The sequence below is a fragment of the Pristis pectinata genome, chromosome 3 (genome assembly GCF_009764475.1).
Source record: "Pristis pectinata isolate sPriPec2 chromosome 3, sPriPec2.1.pri, whole genome shotgun sequence".
Classification (NCBI taxonomy): Eukaryota; Metazoa; Chordata; class Chondrichthyes; order Rhinopristiformes; family Pristidae; genus Pristis; species Pristis pectinata.
This window is the reverse complement of record NC_067407.1, coordinates 103,906,680-103,933,026: the sequence shown is the minus strand read 5'-3', so window position 1 is coordinate 103,933,026 and position 26,347 is coordinate 103,906,680. Positions and strand designations below refer to the sequence as shown.

The following is a 26,347-nucleotide window of genomic DNA, read 5'->3' as shown; positions in this document are numbered from 1 at the left end:
GGATATGGGGACAAGGCAGGAACAGGATATTGATTGTTGAGGATCAGCCATGATCTCAAAATGGCAGTGCAGACTCGAAGGGCCGAGTGGTCTACTTCTGCTCCTATTGTCTATTGTCTATTGTCTATCATGAGTGGGTAGCAGAACTTAACCTTGTTTGCACTCCTTAAAACCAGCCTTCAACCCTTAAATGAAATGCATGCTGTGCTCTGTACTGGCAGGTGATCCAAAATAAATTCTATAATCAAGAATGATACGACAAAGGATACTATTGGTTCCACAATTTCTAGACAGTGTGTTGAAGGTGTTGGTGTAGGAGGTGACAATAAGCCATTGACACGTGATTAGTTAGAAAAACTAATTGCTGCAAGCTGCAGAACAATAGCTGCTTTCTTTATTGCTACTGAATATTAAAAAAAGAAACTGCAGATACTGGAAATCTGAAATAAAAAAAATGCTGGAAAACAGCATGTCATGTAGCATCTGAGGAAAGATAAATAATTAACATTTCAGGTCGAAGACCCTTCATCACCCTTCATATTTGTATTGTTCTTTATTACAACACCCAGGTTACTTAGCATGCCTGGAACTACACAGACAATACTTTTAAAAAGGAAATGCATGAACATACTAACATAGCACAATAATAAAACTACAGACAGGAGAGATTTCTTACTTCCATAGGAGACCAAAGACTCTCCAAAAAAAACACTGCAAAGGCAACAAGAAGAAATCCTTGTTGGGAATCAATGGCAGGAATCAAGTCCTGAGGACCTAGATAGATCCCAAAAGTAATCCAATGACCACATAAGTATGTTCAAGGTCATTAAATATATAAGCACATATCCATCATTGAATAACTAACAATACTCATTGGGATCTGTACCTAACATTTAAAATGTTCCATACACCCTCACACACTTAGAACTGCTGCAAAGTTCATATCGACATTTCACTTCTTGCACACGCTGCCAACTATTATACCGTGATAGGCACAGCAATCAAACACATGACACTACATGCTTCCCTCTCTTGCAGGACAAAACAGTGCATAATCATGGCAGCAGAAGACTCTATGGTAACCTCTAGGAAATCGATAGTGGGTGTTCAGTGATGATAATGCCATGGCGTTTCAGGAGGTGATAGCTGAATTTTCTCTTGATGGACATACTCATTGCCTGTCACTTGTGTGGCACAAATGTTACTTGCCACCCATCAGCCCAGGTCTGGATATTGTCCAGGTCTTGCTGCATTTGGTTGTGGACTGCTTCATTATCTGATAAGTCATGGATTGTACTGAACATTATGCAGTCATCAGTGAACATCCCTACTTCTGATCTTATGATTGAAAGGTCATTGATGAAGCAGTTTAAGATGATTGGGCTTAGGACACTACCCTGAGGAACTCCTGCAGAGATGTCCTCTGGCTAAGATAATTGACTTCCAACCACCACAACCTTTGTGGATTCATCCATAATTTAGCATCCGATGGCCAATGTTGCAGATTCCATTTGCAATTCAAGCAAAAGCCACTCTTATGTTCTATGTATTATCTGGTTGCTCAGACCCCTTGTTGAAGTTCATTGATCTGTCCTCTAACAGATTACTTGGGCCACTGAGATATTATCCTGGAGAAGTGGTAGTGGATCCATATAGAACAAATCTACTATCCCCTTCCAGGATGACAACATTCATAATTCCACCAATAGCACTGTGCCTATGACCTCATTGTTGACTTTCAGGTAGCCTGTCTAACAATCACTTCCATTCTTTGATGAGCAGGCAAAGCTACTTGAGGTTATCTTCCAAAGTAATATTAAAGTCTCTTTAGCTGAGAAGCCTTAGTCCTTAACCAGCCATGCTGCAGCCAATGAAGTGTACTGTCTAGGTGCACCAGCACAGGCAAAGTCTCATGGGGATCAGTTCTGAAGAAAATGTCCAAGGTTAATTAGCAAACATTTGTTTATAATTTGGAATTGTTTGATTCACAAATTCTGATTAGAATGCTTTTTTCATGTTGCTTTTTCATTATTTGCTTTACGGGCAAGCAGGCCTTCTGAGGGTAAGTTGTTAAGCTCCACGTGAATGGAATACTGGGATTAGCAAAGTCAAATGAGTTTTGTTCCCCAAAGCCCAGTAAAGAGTGGCTGTTTAGTCTGTCTCTTCCTTCAACTTTGCCAACTCTTTTCCTAATCCTTTTCCTTCTGCCTCTCCTCTTCCTGCCCACCGTTGAACTTGTGGCAAATGATGCAACTTTATGAGAGAAGGCTACCTCAAACATTGAGACTTGTCTTTCCGAGTTCCACAGAACTTCTCCAGTGTGGAACTATTGTTTCAGCATGTCTGTGATGTGCTCAATAACATTTCATGCTGTAACTAAGCAGTCACTGTATGCATGTTTCCCACATCTGTGTGTTGTGCACAAGAATCAAAAGCTATGTCTTTATTATATCGTCCTTGCCACCTATAGCCTCCCTTTTGTTTGTTGTAATGGCTCAAATGCAGCTGAGGACACCAGGGACTGTCATCAAATGAAGACATCATGGCTGATGCCAAAATACAAAACACTTTGAAGTGTTTTGTACTGTGTATTAATACAGATGTTGAGGGAGTAGCACCCTTGCAATGAGTGGTACATCTCCCAGTTGATATGTGAAACCCACAAAGCATAACATATACAGTCAATGGCTCTCTACATCACAAAGTCACAAGCTCAGTTTGCATTTTCCAGCCAGGCAACAATGAATTGTGCAGAGCTCCCTCTGCACAAAAATCCAGTAGCAGTGACCTCCCTGATGCCATGGGAAACAACTGTAAGATTTTGTAACATTATAGTAACATTATAGTTTATGACCACAGTAACTTGGACAGCTTCTGGCAATGCAGTCCTCTGAGAAAGGTGTTTTGGCAGCAGCAGGTGACATCTCCTTCCTTGACTGCTCTGCATACCGCTGTTCATTCTCCCAATAATGCTGCAGCTCAAGGCAAAGAATCACTAAATACCCATGTCTGGGAGCAACTGGTTTTTTGCAAAGCTTTAATGACAGGACGAAGCTCTTCAGCACCTGCCACACCATTCCCTGTAGACTTTAGCAACCACAGAAAGCAACAAACACTTTTAGAGCAGTCACGCAGCAATAGGCAGTCAAAATAAGTCAGGAACTACCATGCAAGTAGTTTATGATTCTTTTAAATAGCACAGGTGGGGTGGGCAGTGGGAGGGGGCAATCCTTCCTACTACTGAACACATGTCCAGCTATGTAAGGTTAAGAGAGGGTGTTAATTGGAACAATGACTCCAATTTGGCAGAATCAATTCAATATTGCACATAGATCGACATCATAATCTGACACTGTAAATCTCCAGTAGGTGTTAGCCATGCTCAATATGCTAGCTAGTCCAACTCACGCACACACACACATTACTCACCACATTGAAAGCAAATTGGCACTTTTAGCACTCAAACAAGCGCTATGGAGCCAAATTTTGCAGCCTAGAAGTCTGTTAGATGGCATAGATATTTTACTTAATACATTTCTTTACTAGGCATACCGACTATCAGTACAGTACCTTAACTATTAATTGTGCACACGGTGAGCAAAAAAAATGGCACCCTGCCAGATATTGACTACCTTCAAATATGTAGCCATCATTAAAATCTATGCTGCTGACTAATAATAGCCCTTTGGTGGCAGTCAACTCAGATTTACGTACTGTTGTTGGAGGGAGAAAAACATGTAGAACTGTTGGAACAGATCTTCTGCTGCTCTGAGATCAGTGGCCACCTGTCCCCAAGTGTTTCAACTTAGGTAACCAGCGAGGCTCACATAACAGCTTTAAGAGACCTTAAGGACCTGCCTCTTGGCTCACCACCTGTCAAAGTTATAACTGCTTTTCAATGTTCAAACACTCAAAATCACTCAGGAAACTGTCAAAAAATGTTCTTTTATATAAGTTAGAAGACTTAACACACAGACACATGAAAACAATGAAACTAACTTAACTGAATGTAAAATGACATTCCATTTACCTTTTTCATGGCAACTGATTTCTCCCAAATGTTTGAATAAGTAATTGGTAATTGGTTTGTTATTGTCACATGTAAAGACACATATGTTAGACTATTGTTTATTGACTACAGCTCTGCCTTCAATACAATAATTCCAAGCAAGCTTGTCAACAAACTCCAAGACCTAGGACTCAACACCTCCCTCTGTAACTGGATCCTTGACTTTCTAACAAACAGACCGCAATCAGTGAGGATAGGCAGCAATACCTCCAGCACGATTATTCTCAACACTGGTGCCCCACAAGGCTGCGTCCTCAGCCCTCCACTTACTCCTTATACATTCACGACTGTGTGGGCAGATTCTGCTCTAACTCCATCTACAAGTTTGCAGATGATACCACCGTTGTAGGCCGTATCTCAAACAGCGATGAGTCGGAGTACAGGAAGGAGATAGAGAGCTTAGTGGAATGGTGTCATGACAACAACCTTTCCCTCAATGTCAACAAAACTAAAGAGCTGGTCATTGACTTCAGGAAAGGGGACTGTGTACATGCACCTATCTACATCAATGGTGCTGAGGTCAAGAGGGTTGAGAGCTTCAAGTTCCTGGGTGTGAACATCACCAACAGCCTGTCCTGGTCAAATCATGTAGATGCCACAGCCAAGAAAGCTCACCAGTGCCTCTACTTCCTCAGGACACTAAAGAAATTTAGTTTGTCCCCTTTGACTCTCACCAACTTTTACCGATGCACCATACAAAGCATCCTACCTGGATGTATTACGGCTTGGTATGGCAACTGCTCTGCCCAAGACCGCAAGAGGCTGCAGAGAGTTGTGGACACAGCCCAGCGCATCACGGACACCAGCCTCCCCTCCTTGGACTCTGTCTTTACCTCTCGTTGTCTTGGTGTAACAGCCAGCATAATCAAAGACCCCACCCACCCAGGACATTCTCTCTTCTCTCCTCTTCCATCGGGTAGAAGATACAGGTGCCTGAGGGCACGTACCACCAGACTTAAGGACAGCTTCTACCCCACTGTGATAAGACTATTGAACGGTTCCCTTATACAGTGAGATGGACTATGACCTCACTTCACTTGTTGTGACCTTGCACCTTATTGCACTGCACTTTCTCTGTAGCTGTGACACTTTACTCTGTACTGTTACTGTTTTTACCTGTACTACATCAACACACTTTGTACTAACTCAATGTAACTGCACTGTGTAATGAATTAACCTGTACGATTGCTTTGTAAGACAAGCTTTTCACTGTACCTTGGTACAAGAGACAATAATAAACCAATACCAATACCAATGTACCGAAATACTGTGAAAAGCTTTTGTTTGCATACCCTCTAGACAGATCATTCCACGCATAAGTACATCGAGGTAGTACAAAAGGGAAAAAAAACAAAATACACAATACAGTGTTACAGTTACAGAGAAAGTGGAGTGCATTTTAGACAAATAAAGTGCTTGGACAATGACATAGATTTAGAGATCAAGAGTTCATATTAATCATGTAAGAGGTCCATTCAAGAGTTTTATAACAGTAGGGTAGAAGCTGTCCTTGAGCCTGGTGGTAGATTTTCTCAAGTTTTTGTATCTTCTGCCCAATGGGAGGAGAAGAGAGAATGACCAGGTCTGCAGTACTTAATCCAGGATAAAACTGTCACACGCTCAGCCTCGGAGGACTGGGAAGCCTGAATAAATTGGAACTGAGCCATTGGATTTCATGGAAACCACAAGTGCATCACAGGGCCACTGGCAACACAGGCATCAGGGCAGAAAATGCTTTTGCCAGTTGATGCTCATACTTCTGCTGAGAAGTGGCAATTAAGTGCTGCAGTTATGCTGGGAATGGAAGTTATTTTTATATAAAGTTAATAAGGCAAGCAAGTGCAGGAAAGTGGTACTGAGGCAAAGACTACCTATGTTCGTACTCGATGACAGAGCAGACACAACGTGCTTCTACTTGGAATCATGGAGTCGCAGCACGGAAACAGGCCCTGCAGCCCACCATGTCTGCGCCAATCATCAAGCACCCGATTTTACATTAGTCCTACCCTAACCCATTTTATTCATCCACTTTCCCATCAGCTTCCCCATAATTCTACCACTCACCTACACACTAGGGGCAATTTACAGTGGCCAATTAACACACCGACCTGCACGTCTTTGGGATGTGGGAGGAAGCCAGAGCAACCAGAGGAAACCCAAGAGGCCACAGGGGGAAAATGCAAAATCCACACAGACAGAACCAGAGGTCAGGACTGAACTCAGGTTTCTGGAGCTCTGAGGAAGCAGCTCTACTAGCTGCACTACTGTGCCACCCAGTATTTCTTATATTCTTAAATCACAGCAAGGAGCAAAGTGTGTTCACCAGGACAGTTGTGGGCAATAATAAAGTACTGTGCTAATAATCCTGAAGGCTAGACTAACAATTTAGAGACCAGAGTTCGAATCCCACCATTGTTAGTATGGAATTTAAACTAAATTAATAATCTGGAATTTTAAAAAAGCTTCATTGGTAAAGATGTCCATGAAAAATATTGGACTGTCATAAAACCCAAATGGTTCACTAATGTCGTTCAGGGGAAGAAATCTGTCATTCTTACCTAGTCTGGCCTTAACGTCACTCCAGATATATCAAACCTACTCATGTGGTTTACTCTTCAGAACCCTCAAATGAGATAGAAAGCTACTTAGCTCAAGGGCAACTGGAGATATTTAAATGCATTGCTGTTACAGCATGAATTCAGATATAAATGAGGTAATAACACCATTGCAAACTAAATGCATGAGATGTAGTTACAATTAACATAAACATTATTGACTAATTCAAGGTTGTGTCTCCTGTCTATGAAACGTCTGCTATTCAGTCTCATTCTCTGTCAACATTTGCCACTGAAAATTTCCATTCAAGTTTGCTTATTACATCTTGCCACATCATGATACTTTAGACAATGGTGCTAGGTGAAACGATGGAACGGGTTTCCAAAATCTCTTTCTCAATTCCATCACCAACCTGCATCAAAATTGATCATGCAGAAAGTCAGGGCAATTTACCACTTTGATACATCTGAATGACATTTTACTTTTATCTTAACCATCAATATCAACCATATTGAAAATCTAGTTTTAGTAACACTGATTGTCTCTGATTATTTGTAGTCATTTTGAATAAAGATAGCAGTAACTGGAGTGCACTGGTTTAAGTACTGCCACATCAACTCTAAGACATTTCTGCAGCTTTTGTGGTGAAATTACAGCTGGCAATCAGAAACACCCCTACACAAAGCGTTGCTACACATTTTCTCAGAATAGTTTGTCCATGATTTCCTCCTTCCCTCACCTGCCAAGACTTCACTGGTCGCAACTCCCTTTTCTGGAATTCTTAATTTCATCCTGTCACCTCTGTTTAAATGAACTCCCAAAATCCATCCTTCTAACTAGATCTTTGGTTATCTGTGTAAGCCTTTTCCCAATCCATGATCAGTTTTTAATCAGCCCTTCTGTGAAATTGTTTCACACCTTATTGAATATGAAGCACTGATCAACTTACACTATAAGCCTTAAAAGTTGTTTCCTTTCATCTCCTATTAAAACTTGGAAATCAGTGAGTTAGCAGTAAAATTGCAATTCCACAACAAGCTCACTTCCCCTGACCCCCCCCCCCCCTCCCCACCTCATAAAAGTTGCTGAAAATGTTGCCTTCATTGCAGATGTCTCCAAACTGTTCATTTTTTTTGTTCAGGGCCACTTTCTGGCCTGATTAACCTCAAACATACTATTAAACTGTCAAATATTGAGATAATCAATCAAATCTGCCCTGGCAGTGTAAACTTATCACATATCATTTTCAATAATATTAATGGAGGATGTCTTCTTTTAGGAATGGAAATGTTTGCAATTTGCCCAAGCAGCTTTGGTACTGAAAAAACTAGAGTCGATCATATCTCCAAAGGCTTTAAGTGCAGGAACAGCCAGAGAATCTTTATGGCAATAATACTGACAGTGTTAACTGTTCATCAATCCCTGCTGCATCAAATAGTGGGTTATAGTTTATCATTTCCTCAATGTCCAGAAGGTCATTATTTCCTAAGTTAACTTGATGTCATACCCTTAAATTCCTAAATAATGAACACAAGAAGAGATACTTATTTACACAGGAACACCGCAGACAATGTGATGGTAGATTGCCCAAGATCAAAGCAAATATGATGAGTCAGAACATAGCATAAAGAGCTTCATTACTTTCCATTACACCACCAGAATATTTAAACTTCAGTCACAAATTCCTCATTTTCAGAAGACAGTAAAGTCTCATTTTCATCCATCGGTAGCTCATGTTATAAATAGATAAGCAAATTTACTGAATAGTAATAAAATATAACATTTACCTCCTCAATATGCAAAATGAAAGAAGATGCATCTCTTGCAATAAACTCCAACATTAATCTAACCACTGACACAACTTTACTGCTTCCTGTAAGTAAACATGCCTTATTGATGTTGATTTCAGACACTATGCTGGTTTATGTAGTTTCAAACTAATTTCCAAATGCCCCAGAACAAAGTAATATGAAAGGAGTGGACTGAATTGTGCCAGTTGTTTCCATCAGATCTGCTGCCAATCAGAGCTTGAACTCAACAAATCCCAGCGTTGTGAATGTGCATGCTGTGAAACATGGAAATCTAAAACTTACTGATGGATTTGCAAATGCTGTCAGTGAAACTTTGCTGAGGAATTCACCATTTCCGTCCTACATCATGTCACACTTGGAGTCAACAACTACCATCCAGTAGTGCTTATACCCATCATAATGTAGTGCTTCGAGAGGTTGATTATGCCTCCTGCCTCAGTAAGGACCAGGACCCCTTCAATTCACCTATCGCCACAATAGGTCTAAAGCAGACACTCTCTCGCTGAGTCTCCACTCTGCTCTGGACCACCTGGACAACCAGAATACATATGTCAGGCTGTTGTTCATTGACTACAGCTTGGTGTTCAACACCATCATCCCCTCAAAACTTATTGTCAGGCCCAAAGACCTGGGTCTCTGTACCTCCCTCTGCAACTGGACTCTCGACTTCCTCATTGTGAAACAACAATCAGTGCGGATCGGAAACATCATCTCCTCCTCAGTGATCATCAACACAGATGCACCTCAGAGCTGCATGCTAATCCCCCTGCTCTACTCCCTCTACACCTACGATCCTGTGGCTAAGCATAGCTCCAACGCCATCTACAAATTTGCTGATGATACCACTGTTGTTGGCAGAATCACAGATGCTGGCAAGGAAGTGTACAGGAGTGAGATAATCAGCTGGTTGAGTGCTGTCGTAACAACAACCTTGCGCTCAACTTCAGCAAAACAAAGGAACTGATTATGGACCTTAGGAAGGGGAAGTCAGGTGAACTCGCACCAGTCCTCATTAAAAGGTATGCAGTGGAAAGGGTGAATAGCTTCAAGTTCCTGGGTGTCAACATCTCAGAGGATCTATCCTGGGCCCACCACGTAGATAGAAACATGAAGAAGGTACACCAGCGCCTCTTCTTTCTTAGAAATTTAAGGAGATTTGGCATGTCATCGAAGACTCTGACAAACTTTTACAGACATACGGTGGAAAGCACTCTGACTGGTTGTACCAGGACCTGGTATGGAAATCCAATGCACAGGTATGCAAGAGGCAACAGAACATGGTAGACTCAGCCAGTTCCATCACAAGTAAGGATCTCTGCACCATGGAGGACATCTACAAGAGGCGATGTCTCAGGAAGGTAACATTCAACATTAAGGACCCCCACCATCCAGGTTATGCTCTTTTTCATTACTGCCGTCAGGCAGGAGGTACAGGAGCCTGAAGACCCACACCTCAAGGTTCAACAACAGCTTCTTCTCCATTGCCATCAGGTTCTTGAACCAACCTGAAAAACCATAATTCTACCTCACACTATATTTCCCTCAACTTGCACTAATATCGTTATGTTTATTTTTGTTTATTTTCTTGTGTAAGTTATGTACAATTTATGTTAACTTAAGCTTATGTAATTCATGCTTGTCATGTTTATAATGTACTGTGCTATTGCTGCAAAAAACTAATTTTCATGGCATTTATACCCTGGATATATATGCCCATGACAATAAACGAACTTGAGTCTGAAATCCCATCAATTTAAATAGGAACTCAAAAGCATAGGTTTAGGAGGCAAAGTGGAAGGCAAATTACTTTCTAAAAGTTTGTATTTTTACTATTTTTCTGTTCTGTTTTACATTGTTTTAAAAAAGCTACTGTTGTGTTATAATTTACTTCAATGTTACTGGTTTTTAAATGTCCCTCATACCACAGATATTGAAAAACAGTTCTTTCCCTTGTTATAAGACTACTGAATGGTTCCCTAGTATGATAAGATGGACTCTTGACCTCACAATCTATCTCATTATGACCTTGCACCTTATTTTCTACCTGCACTGCACTTTCTCTGTAGCTGTGACACTTTATTCTGCTTTCTGTATTGTTTTACCTTGTGCTACCTAATGCACTGTGTAATGAATTGATCTGTATGAACAGTATGCAAGACGAGTTTTTCGCTGTACCTCAGTACAAGTGACAATAATTAACCAATTCCAATTCCAGAAGACAAAGCTCTGCCCCCAGCTTTGCCTTTTTTCAGAAATTCTCAAGACATTTCTGGGCAGAGTCTGAGGACGATAATGTTTGTGGCCCAGCCTTAATCTGTTGCTGGATTTTGGTGCACGAGAGTCAGTGAGATGGGCCTTCCATATCTGACCTAGATACGGCAATGATTCTAGGCAGCAGATCTGGTCTAGTCCAATCCACTCTATATCTCCTATATTTTGCTATTATCCTTTTATTGTATTTAAAATTACTTAACCACCACCCCCCCCCCACCACCACAACAACTGAAATTGTCAAAAAGAGACAGATAATATAAAATCATTGGCGTACCTTACAATTTTCAGTTTATGCCTAGCTTGGTTCTGTTCTCATCAACTAAATCAAGGAGCATCTGCAGTAATCACTTGACTTCTAATTTCTACCAGCTTTTTTTGAGTCCTTCAAGGATCTACCTGCAGTTCTCCCTTTTTTTTCCACCTTTCTATTCCCCTTTGGAGATCAACTTTGTCAATGACGATGACTCCCAACTTCACCTTCACACCATTTTTCACAATCCATGTAATGCATCGGTGTAATCAGAGTTTGCATTGGATGAGCGCAATTGCCTCCAACTTTGGGAAGACTAAAATCATCAGCTTTATTTCATATCAGCCCTTCCACAGCCACTAAGCCAATGACTGTTTACAATATCCCTGTTTATTCTACTCAGAAAAGAGTTGGTTATCTCAAGATCACCAGGTTTGCTTACTTCTACTTCCATCATATCACAACTCCTTGACGTTCCCTCAGTCCATCAGTTCTAAAACCCTCATCATTGATTAGGTCCTCTCAGGCACAATTTCCATGTTCCCCTGTGCAGGCACAACAATAGCAATGTTTTCTGATGCTCCACTCTTAACTTTAGTTCATCCAAAATTCAGCGGGGCATAACTTATCCACCACCAGTTATGATCATCTCCAACCAGTGGGGTTCCTAGTTCCTGTCCATTAGAAATTAACATTTTCAACTCATTTTCAAATCTCATCATGACCTCAACACTACCTATTTTTGAAGTGCTACAAACTGAACCCCTTTTGTCCTATCCATTCCCCCACCATCATTTCTTTGTCTTAAAACTAACATTTTCTCTTTTCTAGTTCTGATGATGGGTTTGTAACCTGAACTGTTAATTCTGTTTCTTTTTCCACAGAGGCTGCATGACCAGCTTCCCAACAGTTTCCAACACTTTTTTTTTCATTTCAGATTTTCCACAGCTGCAGTTTTGTTTTAATTTTCAAATATGAACTCTGTGATTCACTGACATGAATCTCCTTTGAATCCACCCCATTCAACCTTCCAAGACTCTCTTAAAAATCAGTCTTAAACCCAATCATCCAAACAGCTCAGGTTGAAAACTTGATTGTGCTGGAAAACGTGCACTGGAACTGGAAATCAATTCCTGTTTGGCAATTTATAGGTTGCACCTGGAATTTGTTTGCTTGCCTCAAAATAATGATTCAGGTTCCATCTGGCACCAACTCTGCTGTTTAGTGTATTACTGAATATTTACAGGGGTGCAATTTTGAAAGTTGCCAACACCAGCTGTAGCTAACTGGTGTTGATTGAATGCATGACTCTAATTCTTAAGGGAGGATTTCTCACTGCCTGCAATAAACAGCTGGTATCTCCGAATATCTTAATAGAACATGTGATTGGGGGTGGGGGAGTGGTTGGAAATGGCTTAGGAAATGGCTTAGGAATTCTTCCAAGCCTATGTTAAGTGCTTTTGTCATGAGGTAGGTAGCTACTGATATCAACCCTGGGAGTGCTCTCCACCCAAGAGCTGAATGCAGTGCTAGAAGAAGATAAATTACCTCATGCAGGTGGTCAGCCTGTAAATACATCATTAAATCTCAACTCTCAACAGTTGTGCCACTATAGTCACCTATTGCTCTTTGTTAATCAGCCCCATTTAATAATTCCTAAAAAAAAACTTTCACAAATCCTATGATAACATTCATTAATGCCACCATACCTCACACACTACTATTTCAAAAGTTAATCCCACATTGCATATCTTACACACACTTCCTGCTGTTCAACCATGCCAGGAACTTCATGCCAAGACACAATCTCATTTCCCTCCCCTACAAGACAAGTTGGCACAGAGTTGTTGGTAGTTCCAACATAACAGTAACAATTATTACTATCAGCTCAGGGTCTGGAGGAGAGAATGCTGGACCATTGTTTGGGCAGGTATCACAGAGTTCCCGGGAAACAGCCAAGTTGAGATCACTGAAAATGATAGGACATTCCTACTTAATCCTTCTTCTCATCTCCTAAATCTGCTGAAATTTCCTAGAGCAGAACCTGAGCAAGATCCAAGAAACAGTGGTATGAAAAGAAGACTGGGAGCCCTGAGACCAAGAGCATCTTGAGCCAGAGTAGAAGATCACTGAAGAGCACAGCTCCATCTATACACAAAGAATTGCATGGAGCCCATCTTTGCATCTTGGAAGTTGTGACCACTTCCATTGAAAAAAATGTGGACCCAGCTAAGGGCAAGTCTTCAGCTTTATCCTAGCACTGGCAAAAACCACCCAACAACCATAGAAGCTCATACTCTGCCATTCAATTTCGGACAGCTGTCTGAATACCAGTGTTCAAAGGGTATTAATGGTACCATGCCACAAATTACTAACATTGCTGAGGTGTTACCCTAGAAGAATGGCAAGCGCTCCATGGAGGATGATCAACAATCCTGTCTCAGGATAACTGCATTCATGATTTCCCTCATTTCTACAATAAGTGCCTTTGTCACAGTCCATCAACTAGCTATTGCAGAGTTCGCCACTGATGGCGAAAAGAAGCGAGGCCATTCAGGCCCTGTATTGTTCAAGATTGTACATCAATGCCATCAGGTAAAAGGCCTACACCAACCTGGCTGTATCCACTGGGGCAGGAATGCAGAGGAACAACAGGTCAAGCAAAAACTTGCAAAATACATCAGGCAAATGCATGAGAATGATTAATGATATGTATATGTCTGTGCTCTACATGGGTTTGGTTTGTTGAATTAATTGGTTCTGTTTTCATGAGAGTGGAAATGAGGCCAAAGATCACATCAGTGATACTCTTATTGAATGGTGGAGGAAGTTTCTCTGGTATGGGTGGACTTGCATTCATCTAGGAAAGTGGAAAATGTTCCTTAGTGTGCAGCGATAGACAAATGCCCTACTCCTGCTGCTCTTTTTTATATTCTTGTGCTGCAGTGCTTATAATCATTAAACAGGATGCTAAGATCATCAGCAATGGGGAGGCAAGGGGGGGGGGGGTAGAGAAAATGCTGTGTAATAGATTTTTCTTCCTCTATTTTCATTCACTCGGAGGATGTGAGCATCAATTGCAGGTCAATATTTGATGATCACCCCAAATTGCCATTGAATTTATGATATGGAGTCATGGTCTTCTATTGAGATAAATAGATTTTTGGACCACTGGGGAATCAAGTGTTATGTCAATCAGACCAGAAATTTGAGTTTGAGGTGAAAGATCAGATCAGCCAAACTCTTATTGGATGGTGGAGGAAATTGCCATATGTCCTATCTCTGTTCGGCTTTCTTATATCTTCTTGTCTTGCAATGCCTATGAAATAGGTAACCCCACAATTTGGTATGACGTTTGTAATAGGGAAACCAGCAGATGTATTTCCAATTCAAGATTTGCCTACATGATCACGAGTTGACAATGGAGACTGAAAATTTTCTGGGTGTTGCTGAATAAGCATGTGAAGAGTTGCTGCTGTACATTTTGTAGATTGGATATACTGCAGCCAGGGTGCTTCAGTGAAACATAGCAATGAAACTACAACATGGTCAAAAGGGGTGCCATCAAATTAACTGTTTTAACCTGTAAAAAATCAAGTTTCTTCCATGTGGGCAGACGTGCACTCACCAAGGAAAGCATTGAATGTTCTTTAGTGTTATTAGTCCTTCACTCACTCAGGCAGTGGAGAATATTTCTCATGCGGTAAGAGCTCTCTCTCACTAAATCCACGTGCAATATTTGTTGTTCTCTACCCAATCTTGACCCTATTACCTCAACTGATGTATCGAACAAAGAGACTCTCAAACTAAGGTTTAATGCAAGGTTTATTAGTACTCAAATTATTTAGATATGCTGGCATACAGTTAATTTCCAACATTTCCAATTAATTCACTGCTCTAACTTATCACTCATTACACTGAATTACAAGACTCATGGTTTTCACTTAAATAATATTCATGTGAGATGAACTGACCAGGCAGTCCAATAAAGTTGTAATCTTCTCTGAGTTCTGAACTCAAGGTCTTCCTTCTGCAATGGTTGTTCCTAGGGTTGTTGTTACTGATGTTCTTGCAGGCCACTCTTTTATATGGTTTCTTCTGGTCTTCTGTGAAGTTTGTTCACTTACCCTTGCCCAGGACCATCATGACTCTGAGGTTGGAGTCAAGTAAACGGGACCTTCAACATAGTGCCACCACTAAACACATATTCACCTATCCTCCAATTTTAGGATTCTGCAAGGACCGTTCTTTCCATAATGTCCGATCACATTTTCATCTCCACAAACACCTAGTGCCCTTCTTACAGCATCTTCCCCTGCAACCACAGAAGATGCAATACCTGCCATTCTTTCCTTCCCTCCAATTTGGGACCTAAATACTCTTTCCAGTTGAAGCCGTGGTTCACTTCCAGTTAAGTGTACCACATTTTGTGCTGATTACCGCTACACGATTGGCAATTGCTTTCCAAAACAATTTTCATTCCACAAAGGTGACTCATTTCACAATGATTTCTTGGTCATTGGCTCCCTACATATTCCAGTGAGGCCATCACAAGCTTATGGAAAAGCATCTCATCTTCGGACCAGGGGCAGACAAACGCCAAATCCAAACATTTTTAGAAAACCAATCTCTTTTGTTTGCATCAAATCTGCCAATTCTGATGCAAAGTCACCAACCTGCAATGATAATGTCATTTCTCTTTCCACAGAGGCTGCCAAATCTGTTGATTATTTCTTGCAGTCTGTTTTTTATTTCAGATTTCCAGCATCTACAGAGTTTTTGCTTTCTGAACATCAATTAGTAGTTTTATTCATATGCCAGGCTACTTTAAACAAAAATATTTCATATGATCATGAATAAGACATTGCAGTCCAATACTATTTATGCAACCAAGATGACATCCTAATTGCAATGGCCGCAGAAACGGAAAGATTTTGGAAGTAATCAGAAGGCTTCAAGAACTCTTACAGAATTGGCCTGGAGAGACGTTGAAGCAGCGGATCCCTCACAGGTACAGGCAAACTATTTATAAGTCTTGTGTGCTTTTGCGGGCTTTCTCTTACAGAATCGGCCTGGAGAGACGTTGGAGCAGCGGGTCCCTCACAGGTACGGGCAAACCATCTAAAAAGCTTGTGTGTTTTGTGTGTTTTCACAGGCTTTTTTTTCTTGCAGAATTTAGAAGGGCCAATAAAAAGGTCATGTCAAGTGGAGTGGACATTTTGGAGTGGCCATTGTCGGAGTGGACAGAGTCAGAGTGAGTAGCTTTAGCACAACAGACATCGGCATCAAGAGGTGGAGGACATCTGCAACAGCACTGGTGAGTAGCTGGTAAGCAAAGGTAAGGTTTACTGTTATTGTTATAACTTTTAAGTAGACTACAGCTGGGTAAGAAAAAAATAGTTCAGATGGAGGGCAAAGCGATGTGCTGCATCTGCATGATGTGGGAGCTAGTGGACCCTGCTGTGGTGCACGGTGACCACATCTGCAGTAAGTGCTTGAGGCTGGAGGAACTTCAGCTCAGAATTGATGAGCTGGAGGCACAGCTTCAAACACTGCGAAGCATCAGGGAGGGAGAGAGTTATGTAGATGCTGTGCATCGGGAGACAGTCACCCCCCACTACCCCCCTTAGAGCAGGTACTTCTAGGGTCCAGGAGGCAGACAGATGGGTGACTGTCAGGGGAGAGAAAGAGAAAGGGAACAAGCAGACAGTCAAGAGGACCCCAGAGGCTGTTCCCCTCAAAAACAGGTATTCCGCTTTGGATGCTGTTGAGGGGGATGGCCTAATGGAATCAAGCGGCAGTAGCCAGGTCTCCGGCACTGGGACTGGTCCTGCTGCTCAGAAGGGAAGGGAGGAGAAGAGGAAGGCAATAGTGATAGGGAACTCAATAGTCAGGGGAACAGACAGGAGGTTCTGTGGTCAAGAGCGAGAATCCCGGATGGTATGTTGCCTCCCAGGTGCCAGGGTCCAGGATGTCTCTGATCAGGTCCACAGCATTCTTGTGCGGGAGGGAAAGCAGCCAGAAGTCATGGTACATGTTGGTACCAATGACATAGGTAGGAAGAGGGATGAGGTCCTGAAAAGTGAATTTAGGGAGCTAGGCAGAAGGCTGAAGAACAGGACCTCAGGGGTAGCAATCTCAGGATTGCTGCCAGTGCCACGTCATAGTGAAGGTAAGAATAAGAAGAGATGGCAGATGAATACGTGGCTGAGGAGTTGGTTCAGGGGGCAAGGTTTTAGATTTCTGGATCATTGGGATCTCATCTGGGGAAGGTGGGACCTGTACAGATTGGATGGGTTACACCTGAACTTGAGGAGGGGCCAAAATCCTTGCAGGCAGGTTTGCCAGTGTGGTTCGGAAGGGTTTAAACTAGTTTGCAAGGGGGAAGGGAACTGGAGGGATAGGTTAGTAGAAGAAGTGCATGGAGTAAAGTCAGATCTAACAATTAGAGATGCTTTGACGAAGGAGAAGCAGAGTATAGGGTATAAAAGTAGTAAGGTGGATGGGCTAAAGTGCACTTACTTAAATGCAAGAAGTATCAGGAATTAGGTGATGAACTGAGAGCTTGGATAAATACATGGAACTATGATATTGTGGCTCTTGCAGAGACTTGGCTGTCATCAGGGCAGGAATGGACACTAAATATTCCCGGATTTCAGTGTTTTAAAAGGGATAGGGAAGGGGGAAGAAGAGGAGGAGGGGTGGCATTACTGGTCAGGGATACTATTACCGCAGAAAGGGTGGATAATGTAGCAGAATCTTCTCCAGAGTCAGTATGGGTGGAAGTTAGGAACAAGAAAGGAGCAATTACTCCACTGGGAATATTCTATAGGCCTCCTGGTAGCAGCAAGGATACTGAGGAGTAGTTCGGGAGGCAAATTTTGGAAAGGTGCAAAAATAACAGGGTTGTTATTATGGGAGACTTCAACTTCCCAATATTGATTGGCACCTGCTTAGTACCAAAGGCTTAGATGGGGCAGAGTTTATTAAGTGTGTCCAGGATGGATTCCTGTCACAGTATGTTGACAGACCGAATAGAAGGAATGCCATATTGGATCTAGTATTAGGTAATGAATCGGGTCAGGTGACAGATCTATCAGCGGGAGAGCATTTGGGGGACAGTGACCATGGCTCCCTAACCTTTAGCATTGTCATGGACAAGGATAGGAGCAAAGAGGACAGGAAGATATTTAATTGGGGAAGGGCAAATTATAAGGCTATAAGGCTAGAATTTGCGAGTGTGAATTAGGAAGACAGTTTTGAAGGGAAATATACTATGGAGATGTGGTCGTGCAGGGATCTCTTGCAGGATGTTAGGGATAAATTTGTTCTGGTGAGGCAGAGAAAGAATGTCAGGGTGAAGGAACCATGGGTGACAAGAGAGGTGAAACATCTAGTTAGGAGGAAAAAGGCAGCATACATAAGGTGTAGGCAGCAAGGATCAGATAGGTCTCTTGAAGAATATAGGGTAACAAGGAAGGAACTTAAGAAGGGGCTGAGGAGAGCAAGAAGGGGACATGAAAAGGCTTTGGTGAGTTGGGTTAAGGAAAACCCCAAGGCATTTTTCACTTATGTGAAGAGCAGAAGGATGATGGGAGTAAAGGTAGGACCTATTAGGGATAAAGGTGGGGAGATGTGCCTGGAAGCGGGTGAGGTCCTCAATGAATACTTCTCTTCAGTATTCACCAAGGAGAGGGGCCTTAATGATGCTGAGGACAGTGTTGCTAAGGTTAATCTTCCAGAACATGTTGATATCAAGGGAGAGGATGTGTTGGAGCTGTTAGAAAATATTAGGACAGATAAGTCCCCAGAGCCTGATGGAATATTCCCCAGGCTGCTCCACAAGACGAGGGAGGAGATTGCTGAGCCTTTGGCTAGGATCTTTGAGTCCTCGTTGTCCACGGGAATGGTACCAGAGGACTGGAAGGTAGCAAATGTTGTCCCCTTATTCAAAAAAGCTAGTAGGTATAGTCTGGGGAATTATAGACCAGTGAGGCTTACGTCTGTGGTGAGCAAGCTGTTGGAAAGGATACTTAGAGATAGGATCTATGGGCATTTAGAGAATCATGGTCTGATCAGGGACAGCCAGCATGGCTTTGTGAAGGGCAGAACATGTCTCACAAGCCTGATAGTGTTCTTTGAGGAGGTGTCCAGACATATTGATGAGGGTAGTGCAGTAGATGTGGTCTACATAGATTTTAGTAAGGCATTTGACCAGGTTCCACATGGTAGGCTTCTTCAGAAGGTCAGAGGGCATGGGATCCAGGGAAGCTTGGCCATGTGGTTTCAGAACTGGCTTGCCTGTAGAAAGAAGAGGGTTGTGGTGGAGGGAGTGCATGCAGATTGGAGGGCTGTGACTAGCGGTGTCCCACAAGGATCAGTTCTGGGACCTCTGCTTTTTGTGATATTTATTAATGACTTGGATGAGAGGGTAGAAGGGTGGGTTGGCAAGTTTGCAGACGACACAAAGGTTGGTGGTATTGTGGATAGTGTAGAGGATTGTCAAAGATTGCAGAGGGGCATTGATAGGATGCAGAGCTGGGCTGAGAAGTGGCAGATGGAGTTCAATCCAGAGAAGTGTGAGGTGGTACACTTTGGAAGGACAAACTCCAAGGCAGAGTACAAAGTTAATGGCAGGATTCTGGGTAGTGTGGAGGAGCAGAGGGATCTGGGGGTCCATATCCACAGATCCCTGAAAGTTGCCTCACAGGTGGATAGGGTAGTTAAGAAAGATTATGGGATGTTAGGTTTCATAAGTCAAGGGATCAAGTTTAAGAGCCACGAGGTAATGATGCAGCTCTATGAAACTCTGGTTAGACCACACTTCGAGTACTGCGTCCATTTCTGGTCACCTCATTTTTGGAAGCATGTGGAAACGTTGGGAAGGGTGCAGAGGAGATTTACCAGGATGCTGCCTGGTTTCAAGAGTATGCATTCTGAGGAGACACTAAGGGAGCTGGGGCTTTACTCTTTGGAGAGAAGGAGGATAAGAGGAGACATGATAGAGGTGTTCAAAATATTAAGAGGAATAGATAAAGTGGACAGCCAGCACCTCTTTCCCAGGGCACCAATGCTCAATACAAGAGGGTATGGCTTTAAAGTAATGGTTGGGAACTTCAAGGGAGATATCAGAGGAAGGTTTTTTACCCAGAGAGTGGTTGGGGCATGGAATGCACTGCCTGGGGTGGTGGTGGAGGCAGGTACATTGGTCAAATTCAAGAGATAAGCATATGGAGGAATTTAAAATAGAGGGGTATGTGGGAGGAAGGAGTTAGATAGTCTTAGGCGAGGTTTAAAGGTCGGCACCTTTGTGGGCTGAAGGGCCTGTATTGTGCTGTACTGTTCTGTGTTCTACGTTCTACCACCAGGCTTAAGAAAAGCAAATATGTCTTTGTGCGGAAGCCAGTTTAAAAAATAAATAAAAAATCTGCAGACAGCCAAAATGGCTGTAGCCATAGTCAAAGCCAGGAAACCCTGAAAACAATTCAGATTTCTGATCATTTTCTTAGCATGGTCCAATACTATGCAGGTTCTGCAAGACCTTGCAATAGTATTGACATTGCTTCACCAGCCATTAAAAAAGGATGAATAATGGCAATGAGAAAATGGCAAGCAGAAAGCCTATGATTGTTTTAAGAGACTCAGCAATGAGTAATTTTCAATGCATTATGATCTCAATCACATGTTAAAACTTGTTTCCAATTTTGGATTTGGGGCAATGATAAGCCCTGTCATGCAGACTGCTCATGAGAAGCCTGTTACTTATGCATCATGTGCACCAACAAAGATGGAAATAAAGTGATGCCTTGATACAAGATTTGAACTCAAGGTTTCACCAATTCTCACTCACGAGACTATTTACATTGTTTACCAATCACAATCCTTTGCTGGCTATTTTGACACCCAAGTCTGCTGCTACCACTGGCAGCCTCAAGAATGCAGAGATGGGCCATGCTCATGGAGTACAAAGATTGGCAACTCAAAGCAATTAAAATTACATAATTTGTAAATTACAAATTACAAAATTTGTAAATATTTTAAACCAGTTTAATTTTTTTTTTGAAAAAAGGAAGTAGCATGGCATATGTCGTGACATGTTTTGTTACATTTATACTACTGTTTGCATTAACTTTGGAATAAATAAGGTTTATCTTGTTCAAGCTCCTAGGATCTCGTGTGTATCAGTCTGTGTACTTTGTAATGTAACTCCTTAGAGATTAAGAACTCAGTGGGAACACAAATCTTACATTCCCTGAAGATTCTGCTAAGATAGGCCCACCTGGCCAGGGCCATACTCTGTCTTCCTTCTGACCTTCTTGGCCTAGATTTTGGACCCTCTCCTCCTGCTTGTTGTAATGCTGGAGGCAGAATGGGGTTACAGACAATACTTTTAGGATAGAAATGGCATATTAACATCTCTTATTCCACATCAGCACAAGAACATAATAAATAGATGTATCATACATATGCTCTGTTCATCAATGAGATTATGACTAATCTTTTACCTCAGTGGCCCCATATCCTATGATATCCCAAAATCTATCAATCTCTGTCTTAAATACACAATGACGAATATTCACGACCCTCTTAGCCTAAGAATTCCAAGGGTTCATTACCGTTTAGGTGAAGAAATTTCTTCTCATCTCAGTCCTTAATAGATTATCCTTTTTTGAGACTATGATCTTCTGGTTCTAAAAGTACACAGGAAATATCATCTCTGCATTTGCTTTGTCAATCCCATAAGAACACTAAAATTAAACATTTAAAATGATGTAAACTTGACATGAAAACAGGAATTGCTCAAAATACTGAGCAGGCCAGGCAACATCTGTTGAGGGAGAAACATTTCAGGTCAATGACCTTTCATATTCCTGTAAGAATCTTGTATGTTTCACTTGGGTCATCTTCCATTCCTCTAAATTAAAAATAATACAGGCATAGTCAATTTAATCCCTCCTTATATGACAAATCTGTCATCCCATAAATCTATCTAGTGAATCTTTTCTGCTCTCTTCCTTCACAAGAATATCATTCCTTTCATAGTAAGGCTAGACCTGTAACCAATAATCTAGATGCAGACTCACAAAGGTTTTACATAATTGGAGCAAGATACCTCTTCATTTGTACTCAATTTTTTAAAAATTAGGGCAAATATACCATCTGTTTTCCTAATTCCTTGTTATACCTGCATATTAACTTTCAGTGATTCATTAAAAGATGTCCCTCTAAAAACCAGCATCTTTCAATCTTTTACCATTTAAAAATACTCCATTTCTATTTTATCTCTAGCAAAGTGGAAACCCTCACATTTTCCACTTAATATACCATCTACAATGTTCTTGTCCATTCATTTAACCTGTTTGTAATCCTCACCCCAACGAAAGCCCCCTTACATCCTCCTCACAACCCACACTGCCATACAGTTTAGTATCAGTAGCAAACTTGAATATTTTACCATTTTATTCATCCAAACCATTGATATAAATTGTGAAGAGATGGGGTCTCAGCACCAATCCTTCCAGAAACCCACAGCCTTCCAACCCAAAAGTGATCCATTCATTCCTAATCCCTGTCTTTTTTAATCAATTTACCGAGCCTCTATCCATGCCACTATCTTAACCCCAAACCCATGCACTCAAATATTGTATAATGACCTCTTGTATAGCACCTTATTGAAGGCCTTCTGAAAGTGTCAATACATCCCATCCACTAGTTCTTCATTACCCATTTTGCTTGCAATATGCTCAAAACATTCCAACAGATTTGTCAAATATGATTTTCCTTTCATAGATTCATTTTGACTCTGCCCAATCCTATTATTATTTTCTAAGTGTTCTTAATATTAGATTCTAGCATTTCCCCTACTGTGAAAATATGTAACAGTTCAAACTCAAAGTCAAAATCAAAGTTTATTGTCATATGCACAAGTACATGTATGCACAGGTGCAATGAAAAATTTACTTGCAGCAGCATCATAAGCACATAGCATCATATAAGCATCATTCACAAGAAAAACATAAATTAAACACAAATTATATACAATTTTACAAGAAAGAACATGGTTAGAATAAAAAAAGTTCCCACACAATAACTCAAAAGGATAAGTAATAAATGGTCTCTCTGAATAGAATAGGGATGGTCTGTAGGGCAAGTCTGAAGGGGTTTTCCTGCTGGTAAACATTTTTGGTCCACATTGTGCTTTAGATGAATAGATATGGTTGAATTTGGCAAGCTAAGTATCAAATCAATATTACAAGAAGATTGACCTCACTCAATATTTACTCTGCATACAGCCTACATGTGCCAAGATCCACAAAACCATCCAAATCAATCGGTAGTATAAAACATACTGCTATTGTGTCATGATAATGTCCAATCGAAATTCTGAGCAAATCACCATTGATACTGCTTAAAAAAAACCTCACAATCCAATTTCTCTGACATAGTTTTTGATTTCGCCTCAGAGAACCAATTTGGAGATTTTCAAAAAAGGCAAGTTGTTCTGTTGACTCACTTTAACTGCAGTGAAGCATGATCAGTGGCAATGAAAGTCATGATGGCATGTTTCTCTTTGTGCCAGGGTCATTCTAGGTCAACATTAATAATGCATGCAACACCAGTCAGTTTAGTGTGTGCAGATCTTTCACAGAAGTGACAGATGCCGTATTCTGCCAATGGACTACTTGTGTCAACGAAGTAAGGTCACAGAGTTATGTATGCTTACTAGCTTCTCAATATCTCAGGAAGTCACTGACTTGTACATGTTGCAATTTAAGCTTCCATGGATAATGCTATATTTTATGAGAGGGAAAGCCCACCACCGCCACTGCTATATCACCTGCCTTCCCATTAGCATTACCTCAACAAAAGTGCAGTGATGCATTTTTCAGAAATCAACCATATTTCCAGTTTCAGCGCTTTTCTTTCTTTAAATGCTTGGGGGAAGTACCGAGCTAGATTAAAGACTGGGAATTGACACTCCAAATCCCAGGTGGGAACCCAGGTTCCAAAAAAATGTTGGACTTTTGTTCATCCACTGATAGAAATAACAGCTATCTATCCATAAAGTGTATCCATATTACATTGAAGAAATAAAAATTATCAAGGTTACTGGCTGCTTATCTACAAATCCTCCAGTCTGTAGAAATAATCTTTCAATTGTTAGTGCCTAGTTTCTTTGGACAGTCTTTAGAGCAACTCTCCACCCAATGTATTTTCTAAAACTTAGTAGGAGAAACATATTCACATCACTGTAGGGTCACATCTATATAGCATTTAAATACTCTCATGTATTTCAGGTGGAAGATACTCAACTGTCCGAAGAAATGAGCAGAAATTGTGCAGAAAAATTGACATTACAAGGGCACAGTTTTAAATGGTGTGCAGAAACAGAGGGACCCAAGTATATGTGTAGACAAATCTTTGGAAGTGGCAGGGCATGTTGAGCAAGTGGTTAGTAAAGCACATGGGATCCAGGAGTTCATGAATAGAGGCATAGAGTACAAAATCAGGTAAGTTATTTGAACCTGTACAAAATTAATGGTTAGGCTGCAACTGGAATATTATCTCCAGTTCTGGCCACTGCACTTAAGGAAGGATGTGATGGTCCTCAAGAGAGTGTAGGGAAGATTCACTAGAAATGTTCCAGGGATGAGATGAAGCTGGCTTATTCTCTTTAGATCAACAAAAGTTGAGAGGGAACACAAGAGACAGCAGGTGCTGGAATCCAGAGCAACATAAAATTCTGCTGGAGGAACTCAGCGGGTTGAGCAGCATCTGTGGGGGGGGGGGGGTGGAGAGGCCTGATGCAGAGCTTTGACCTGAAATGTCGACAATCCCTCCAATACCAACCCCCCTCCCCTCACCAATGCTGCTTGATCCACTGAGTTCCTCCAGCAGAATGAAAGTTGTGGGGAGATTGGAGAGAGGTGCACAAGATCACAATGGGTTTAGACAGGGTGAAATAGAGAGGAGCTGTTTCCATGTGCAGCTGATTCAAGGACCAAGGAAAACAGCTTTAAGCTCTTGGGCAAAACATATAAGGATATGTGAGGATTTTTTTTTAAAAAGCTCATTGTAGTTAGGATCAGAATGTACTGCCTGTATATGGTGTGAACAAACAATCAGAAGGGAATTGGAAGGGGATTTGAAAGAAAATAATTTGTAAGGATGTGGGGAAAGCATGGAAGTATAGAACAAATGGGATTGCATTAGTCAGAGTTGACATAAACTTGACGGCCAGATGACATCTCCTGTGCCACAACAATTCTACGATTCTTTGCTTAGGGAACTAGTACAAATAGGGTGTTAGGCATAGGAAAATTGGCCCCAATGGGTTTAATTCAATTAACATGCAGCTGGTGTCCAATCACCAACACAAAATAATGTAACCAAATGTGCATCTTCCAAAATCTTGTGCAATGGTTTCATTTTAATTAAACCTTACATGCTAATCTAAATTGGAATATTTAAAGTTTAAAAGGCCAAGTTACCATCTGACTGACAAATGGGCCTTTGTCTTGTTGGGGTACTGCAAGGTGCATATTATATGATAGAAACATTTAAAATTATGAAAGATGCTTGGGTTTATACAAGTTTACCATATCCAAGAGGGATCAAAAATGGCAACCTCCATTACAAAAGTAGATTTTAAAAATCTGGAACAGACGTTTCTGTACATGAAGGTGTGAGGTTATGGAATTCAGTTCTGAATTTAATTACTACATTTCCCAAGTTAGATAAGTGGATGTAGAAAAGAACAAAAAAATGACACATAAACACTAAATGTTGACACATACTAGTTTTGACCCAATGGTCTGATTCTATGTTTGTAACTTCTGATGTACTCCAATGCCTGCAGCTGTAACTTCCATCACCTACTTATCAAATGGCCAGAATTACAGAACAGGTACAATGAGGCACATGAGCAATCAGCTGGGTTAGGTACGACTCAGTTGATAGAGAGTTGAATCATAGGATTGCAGGTTCAAAAATCATAATGAATAAATGCTGACATGACAGTGCAGCACTGAAAGAATGCTGGAGGTGTTGTCTTTCGACTGAGACTCAGTCCGCTGTCTCCAGTGAATGTAAATGATCCCATGGCACCTTTTCAAGGAGGAGCAGGTGTCCAGGCCAATATCTATCCTCCAGTCAACATAAAGGCAGATCAGCTGCAAATTATCACATTTCTGTTTATGGGAGCTTACTATGCACAAACCAGCTGCTGCTTATTCCACATTATAATGATAATGACACGACAATAAGTAGTTCTTTTTTGGCTGGGATGTTCCCTGTGGCAGTGAGATTGAGAAAGCCTTTCCAGAAATGCAGTTTTTTTCTTCTTCAATCACTCAACAGAAAATTGGTTTCTTGAACAGTGCTCCA

The 26,347-nt window shown here is 41.2% G+C and overlaps 1 protein-coding gene across 2 annotated transcripts in view; it reads right to left on the bottom strand.

The window, feature by feature from the left end:
- Positions 1 to 26,347, bottom strand: part of nrxn1a (neurexin 1a) — a 1,334,105-nt gene that overhangs the window by 1,247,184 nt on the left and 60,574 nt on the right. The window contains exon 3 of one of the 2 annotated variants that reach the window (XM_052010794.1): positions 21,577 to 21,651. The exons of the other annotated variant lie outside the window; for it this stretch is intronic. The gene's annotated coding sequence lies outside the window, so the exon portion shown is untranslated. The remainder of the gene's footprint in view (positions 1 to 21,576; positions 21,652 to 26,347) is intronic. 2 annotated transcript variants of the gene reach the window in all.